This window comes from Euphorbia lathyris, chromosome 10 (genome assembly GCF_963576675.1).
Source record: "Euphorbia lathyris chromosome 10, ddEupLath1.1, whole genome shotgun sequence".
Classification (NCBI taxonomy): Eukaryota; Viridiplantae; Streptophyta; class Magnoliopsida; order Malpighiales; family Euphorbiaceae; genus Euphorbia; species Euphorbia lathyris.
In genome coordinates this window covers 21,199,944-21,206,912 of record NC_088919.1, presented here as the reverse complement: position 1 = coordinate 21,206,912, position 6,969 = coordinate 21,199,944, and the positions used below count along the sequence as shown (strand labels likewise).

The 6,969-nt window shown below is 35.0% G+C and overlaps 1 non-coding gene across 1 annotated transcript; it reads right to left on the bottom strand.

Annotated features, from left to right (window-relative positions):
- Positions 1-2,286: 2,286 nt before the first annotated feature.
- On the bottom strand, positions 2,287-2,394 carry LOC136210171 (small nucleolar RNA R71). Its single transcript, XR_010677881.1, has one exon. It is a non-coding gene; the product is annotated as a small nucleolar RNA R71 (small nucleolar RNA).
- Positions 2,395-6,969: the final 4,575 nt, after the last annotated feature.

The window sequence follows — 6,969 nt, the reverse complement described above, 5'->3', positions numbered from 1 at the left end:
AACAGGGGTGGAAGTTACTCAGTTGCCCAAATGCTTTAGTAAGTCGTGTCTTAAAAGCTAAATATTTTTCTAAGGATGATTTACTTTCTTCCAAATTAGGTGTTAAGCCCAAAATATACCTAAAATATCATCAATAATTACATCAATATTGCTACGAATTTATGCTATTTATACTTATTTAGAAAGCTTTTACTTTTGAATATGTTTCTTTCATGCAAGGTACATAAATATTTGGTAAAATCCAAATAGGAGTAAAAAGAGCTCGAAAATAGAAGAAAAGCCCTACAAAAGGAGTCGAAGGCGACGAAAATTAATAACGCCAAGTCGAGGACATGAACGGAAGCTGAAAAATCGAAAAAACTCCGTGCCGCGACCGCAGCTCCCCCTATTCACGGTCGCGACACGCGTCCTTCAGCCATTTTACCCTTCGTCCGAGGTACAATTGATGCTCCCCCATTCTCGGTAGTGAATTTAATAATTCTCGGTACGAGCAAGAGATTTTAGAAGCATGTTACACACTTTCGTTTTTGACGAAACGCGATCGTTCGGGTGGATAAAGACGTCCTTTCGCAGCGGACACAATTCTTCACAACGGACACGACACTTCAATCAAGACTCTTCAACATCTATAAATAAAGAGTTGATGGAGAGTTGAAATATATAATGTGATATGTGTAGAAGAAAGAAATTAGTGTAGAATTTATGCAGAAATTCCGAGTCAATTGATTCAGAAGTTAGATTTAGATTCTGTAAAAAAACAATATGATGTACACACATTGTTTACAAATTAATAACAAATTCAGTAGCGTTTAGACATTGTTCCAATTTAGTTTTCATTTTGGTAGTAAACCGACCCAGTCTCTATTACGAAGATTCAGCGAGAAGATCGAGTAGAGGATTCGCCCCTGAGCCTGACAAACTCAAACGAAACCTAAGGAAAGGATTGACAACCCGTTCACTTGCACGCCATCGAAGAATCCAATGCTCCATGTTCTCTGTAAACTTGTATCAATTTATATTTCATCTAATAAAGTCTGTTCTACTCGATAGATTTTTATGCAGCACTTTGGTAAATGAGCCGAAGTGGATTGATGCTGGTGTTTTCATTAACACGTATTTAATTCAAATCTTTACAAGGAAACTTTGTTGAACACTTAGGCAAATTATTATCTCGAAAGAGTTTTAATTTGATTAAGGGCAACTATCCCGAAAGGGTTTTGTCGCGTTCAAAGCCAATTAATTAGAGGTTCCGTCATTTATTTCATCTTTATAATTCGTACAAAGTTTAAAGTTGTTTTTTTGCTTAATGCAAACAAATATACCTGTTTACTTTTCTAAAGTACTAAAACGTTCCTGTTTTGCAAATTCAATCTTAAATCAGATATTTTCTAACATCTTCATATTCTAATCTAATTCTTATTCTAGCTATTTCAAAACCAAAACCAATTAAACGATTTTCCATATTATAAACCTTTAAAGTAAATTTAACCGATTCAAAATAAGTTTTTGTTAAAAAACGTTCCCTGTGAGATCGATATCTTTTATTACTACAAGCGTATACCGTGCACTTGCGGAAATCGCTCAACAAGTTTTTGGCGCCGTTGCCGGGGAACGCCAACATTTTTGACAAAATTTTAAATTTTTCGTGTTTTATTACGAATCTAGGTTTATTCTTACATATTCAAACTTTTATATTTTTACTTATTTTCAATTACTAACATATTTATTTTTCAAATTCTGTTTTGTAGGTAGTTGCTGTTCGTGCGAAATTTCAAGTTCATGCGCAGTTCTCGAAGTTCGGGCACGTCACCAGATCCTATTGACCCAGAAATTGAAAGAACCCTTAAAAAGAACAAGAAAGAAAAGAAAAAGAAAAACCAAACCCCAATAAAAACTAAAATTACCGAGCCAGAAGTTATGGCCACACTTATGGATTACGCTAGGCCAGGAGTGGCCGGTGTAACAAACAGTATAGTTAGACCCCAAATTAATGCAAACCAATTTGAAATTAAGTCTGCGTTGCTTAATATGTTGCAAAATAATGTAACGTTTTACGGGTTACCTAACGAAAATCCTAATACCCATTTGACAAATTTCTTAGAAATTTGTGACACTTTTAAAATACCAAATGTGACTGCAGAAGCAATCAATCTTCACCTTTTTCCTTTTACTTTGAAGGATCGATCCAAAGAGTGGTTGACTTCTATGCCAACCGCATCAATTGAGACTTGGGAGCAATTAGCCCAAGCATTTTTATCAAAATTTTTCCCTTTAGCAAAAACCGCAAGAGTCATTAAAGAGTTAACATCTTTTTCTCAAAATGATAATAAAACTCTTTATGAGGCTTGGGAACGTTTTTAAAGAACTTCAACGTTTATGCCCACACCACCAATTGCCCGCTGAACTTTTAATGCAAACATTTTATAATGGACTAAATCCTACAACAAGAGGTTCATTGGATGCTATGTCTGGAGGGTTATTCATGAAGAAAACATCTGCCCAAGCAAGAGAACTTTTAGAGGAAATGGCAATCAACAGCAGTATGTGGCCCGCGGAACGTGGACACGTACCATTAGCGAAACCATCATCCTCAACTACATCATCAGTTAAAGGTATAGTGAATCTTGATCCAGTAGCGATGTTGCAAGCCCAATTTTCTGCCTTGTCGCACAAAATTGATAGGTTTATGGCACCGTGTGATCCTAATGGTCAACCAATCCAAACGGATGTGGATTACGAAGGTATGAGTGAAATTGAATAGGTAAACTTTGTCCAAGGGCAAAACCAAACTAATAACCCTTATTCCAATACATATAATCCTGGATGGAGAAATCATCCTAACTTTAACTGGAGAGATAATAATAATAACAATAATGTTAATGCTAATCAAAATCGTACTATTAATTATCAAAATCAATCAAGAGATATGTTTAGCACTTTATCTTCTAAAACCGACAAATTCATTGATGCGATGAGCAGAAAAATAAGTAATCACGACGATGGTTTTAAACGGATCGAAAATAAATTCGATCAGCTTATTAAAAACCAATCATCTAGCATCCATAATTTGGAGATTCAAATTGGACAACTTGCTAAATCAATTCCATCTCGCAAAGAGGGAAGTCTTCCAAGCCATACGGAAGAAAATCCGAAAGAGCATGTTAAGGCTATCACTCTTCGTTCAGGACAAAACTACTTAGGCCCGGAAATGCCCGGAAATTCAACTTTACCTGGAACTGATTTACCAAAACCCAAAGAAGATACATTAAAACAAAAAGATGCGCCAATTGACTCTGGTACAAAAACTTTTGTACCCAAACCACCTTTTCCACATAAAGTCCTCAACAAGGACTATGACAAACAACTTTTAACATTTTTAGACAAACTTAAGAATTTGCATATTAATTTAACGTTTATGGATGCAATTACGCAAATTCCCAATTATGGTAAATTCCTCAAAGATTTAATTTCAAAGAAAATTAGTTGGGAAGGAATTTCATCCATTTCACTAACTGAAGATTGCAGTTCGATTGTGTCAAGCAATTTGCCCACAAAACTCAAGGATCCCGGATGTTTTACCATTCTGTGTAAATGGGAGATATAGAATTCCCAAGTTGTCTTTGTGATTTAGGAGCAAGCATTAACTTGATGTCATTATCTATTTTTAATAAGTTAGGCTTAGAAGAAGACATCAAACGTACCAATATGATTTTGCAACTAGCGGATCAAACCACTAAAAGACCATATGGTATAATTGAAGATGTTTTAGTTAAAGTTGACAAATTTATTTTTCCTACCGATTTCATTATTTTAGATTTTGCTTATGATGTAAATTGTCCGCTAATCTTTGGTAGACCGTTCATGAACACGGGACGTGCTCTAGTTGATGTGTCGGAAGAGAAAGTAGTTTTACGAATAAGAGATGATAAGATTGAGTTTGATATGAATCAAGCGATGAAATATCCTATGGAGGATTTCGCTTGTATGAAACTTGATTTAATTGAAGAATGTGTAAATGACATTGTTCAAAAAGAAGAAATAATAGAACCTATAATGAGTGAGGAACTAGAAGATAAGGACCCAGAACCTTTGATTCGAGAAGATGGACCAGTTCCGCCTTCAATTGTAGTTCCACCTAAATTAGAACTTAAGGAATTACCAGGTCATTTGAGGTACGCTTTCTTAGGCGAAGCCGATTCTCTACCTATAATTATCTCTAACAAGTTGACACAAGTTCAAGAATAAAAATTGAAAGAAGTTGTTAGAAGTATGGGTTGGCAAATTTCTGACTTAAAAGGTATTAATCCAAGTTTTGTAATGCATAGAATTCACTTAGAAGAAGATAAGCCACCTAAAGCGGATAGGCAAAGACGCCTAAATCCGAATATGAAAGAAGTAGTAAAAAATGAGATTACTAAACTTTTGGACAATGGAATCATCTACCCTATCTCGGATAGTGAATGGGTTAGTCCAATCCATTGTGTACCTAAAAAGGGAGGCATAACAGTTGTAAGGAATGAAGAAGGAGAATTAATACCCACACGAACCACCACTGGTTGGAGGGTTTGTATAGATTATAGAAATTTAAATAAAGCAACTAGGAAAGATCATTTTCCTCTTCCTTTCATTGATCAAATGATCGAAAGGATAGCTGGTCATGCTTTCTACTGTTTTCTTGACGGTTACTCCGGATTCTTTCAAATATACATTTACCCGGATGACCAAGATAAAACAACCTTCACATGTCCTTATGGAACATTTGCATATAGAAGAATGCCATTTGGTCTATGTAACGCACCTGCAACATTTCAACATTGTATGACTGCGATTTTTAATGATTTCATTGAAGATATCATGGAAGTTTTTATGGACGATTTTTCAGTTTATGGAGATTCTTTTGATTCATGCCTAGAAAACTTGGATAAAGTTTTGTCTAGGTGTGAAGAAACAAATTTGGTATTAAACTGGGAAAAATGTCATTTCATGGTTGACGAAGGAATTGTTTCAGGTCACAAAATCTCTGAAAAAGGATTAGAAGTAGATAGAGCAAAAACCTCAGTAATAGAAAAATTACCCCCTCCAACTATTGTTAAGGGAGTAAGATCATTCTTAGGACATGCTGGTTTTTACAGAAGATTTATAAAAAAAATTTCTGTAATTTCCACACCACGTACTAATTTACTCATGAAAGATTCAACCTTTGATTTTAATAAAGAATGCGTTAAAGCTTTCGAAACATTGAAAACTGCTTTAGTCAGTGCACCTATTATTGCTAAACCTGATTGGGATTTACCCTTTTAAATTATGTGCGATGCAAGTGACTTAGCTGTCGGATGTGTTTTAGGTCAAAGGAAGGATAAGAAACTTCATGTCATTTATTATGCAAGTCACACACTGTCTGGTGCATAATTAAACTACACCACAACAGAAAAAAGAAATGTTAGCCGTAGTTTTTGCATGTGACAAGTTTAGGTCATATTTATTAAGTTCAAAAGTTGTTATTTATACTGATCATGCAGAATTAAGATATTTATTTACTAAAAAGGATGCAAAACCACGTCTAATTAGATGGGTTTTATTGTTGCAAGAATTTGATATAGAAATTAAAGACAAAAAGGGAGTTGAAAACCTTGTCGCCGATCATCTATCGAGACTTGAAGATGAAAACGGTCCTATAGGTGAAACTATCGGTATACGAGATGATTTCCCTGATGAATATCTCTATCAAATGAAAAGTTTCATATCACCTTGGTATGCAGATATTGCTAATTATCTCGCAGCCAATATTGTTCCGGAAGGATTAAATTCCCACCAAAGGAAGAAATTTTTTTTCGATATTAAACAATACTTTTGGGAAGATCCTTTTTTGTTCAAAACTTGTGGTGACGGGATAATTAGGAGATGCGTTGGTGAAAATGAATTTAAATCCATAATGTCAGAATGTCATTCTAGCTCTTATGGAGGACATAATGGAGTTAACAAGACAGCTGCTAGAATATTTGAAAGCGGTTTCTTTTGGCTTACGATGTTTAAGGATGTCCGTTCATTTATTACTCGTTGTGATAAGTGCCAAAGAACAGGAAATCTAGGAAGGAAAGATGAGATGCCCCTCACAACCTATTAGATGTTGAAGTCTTCGACATGTGGGGAATAGATTTCATGGGACCTTTTCCCCCTTCCAATGGTAAAAATTACATATTAGTTGCCGTTGATTATGTTTCAAAATGGGTTGAAGCAATTGCAACCCCGACGAGTGATTCTAAGGTTGTCATTAATTTTCTTGACGATATATTTTGTAGATTTGGTTGTCCTAGAGTTATCGTTAGTGATGGTGGTACTCATTTTATAAACAAAAGTTTTGAAATGCTTATGAAAAAATATGGAGTACGCCACCGCGTATCAACGTCGTACCATCCTCAGTCAAATGGTCAGGCGGAGATATCAAATAGAGAACTCAAATGGATTCTCGAGAAAACTGTTTCATCTTCTAGAAAAGATTGGTCTTCTAAACTCAATAATGCGTTATGGGCATACCGTACTGCATTTAAAACGCCAATAGGAATGACTCCGTACCGTTTGGTGTATGGTAAGGCATGTCATTTGCCAGTCGAATTAGAACATAAAGCCTATTGGGCTATTAGAGAACTAAACTTTGATTTACAACAAGCAGGTAAGAAACGTTTGTTCAATTTTATGAGTTACGACATCTATCTTACGAAAATGTAAAAATTTATAAAGAAAAAGTGAAAAAATGGCATGATGCCAAAATTAAAGTCAAACACTTTAATGTTGGTGATAAAGTGCTGTTATTTAATTCACGACTTCGTTTATTTCCAGGAAAACTTAAGTCCAGATGGTTAGGACCATATTTAGTCGTCAAAACATTCGATTATGGTTCTTTGGAACTAGAAGGTCCTAACGGAGTTCGATTCAAAGTTAATGGTAATCGATGTAAAATCTATTACGAAA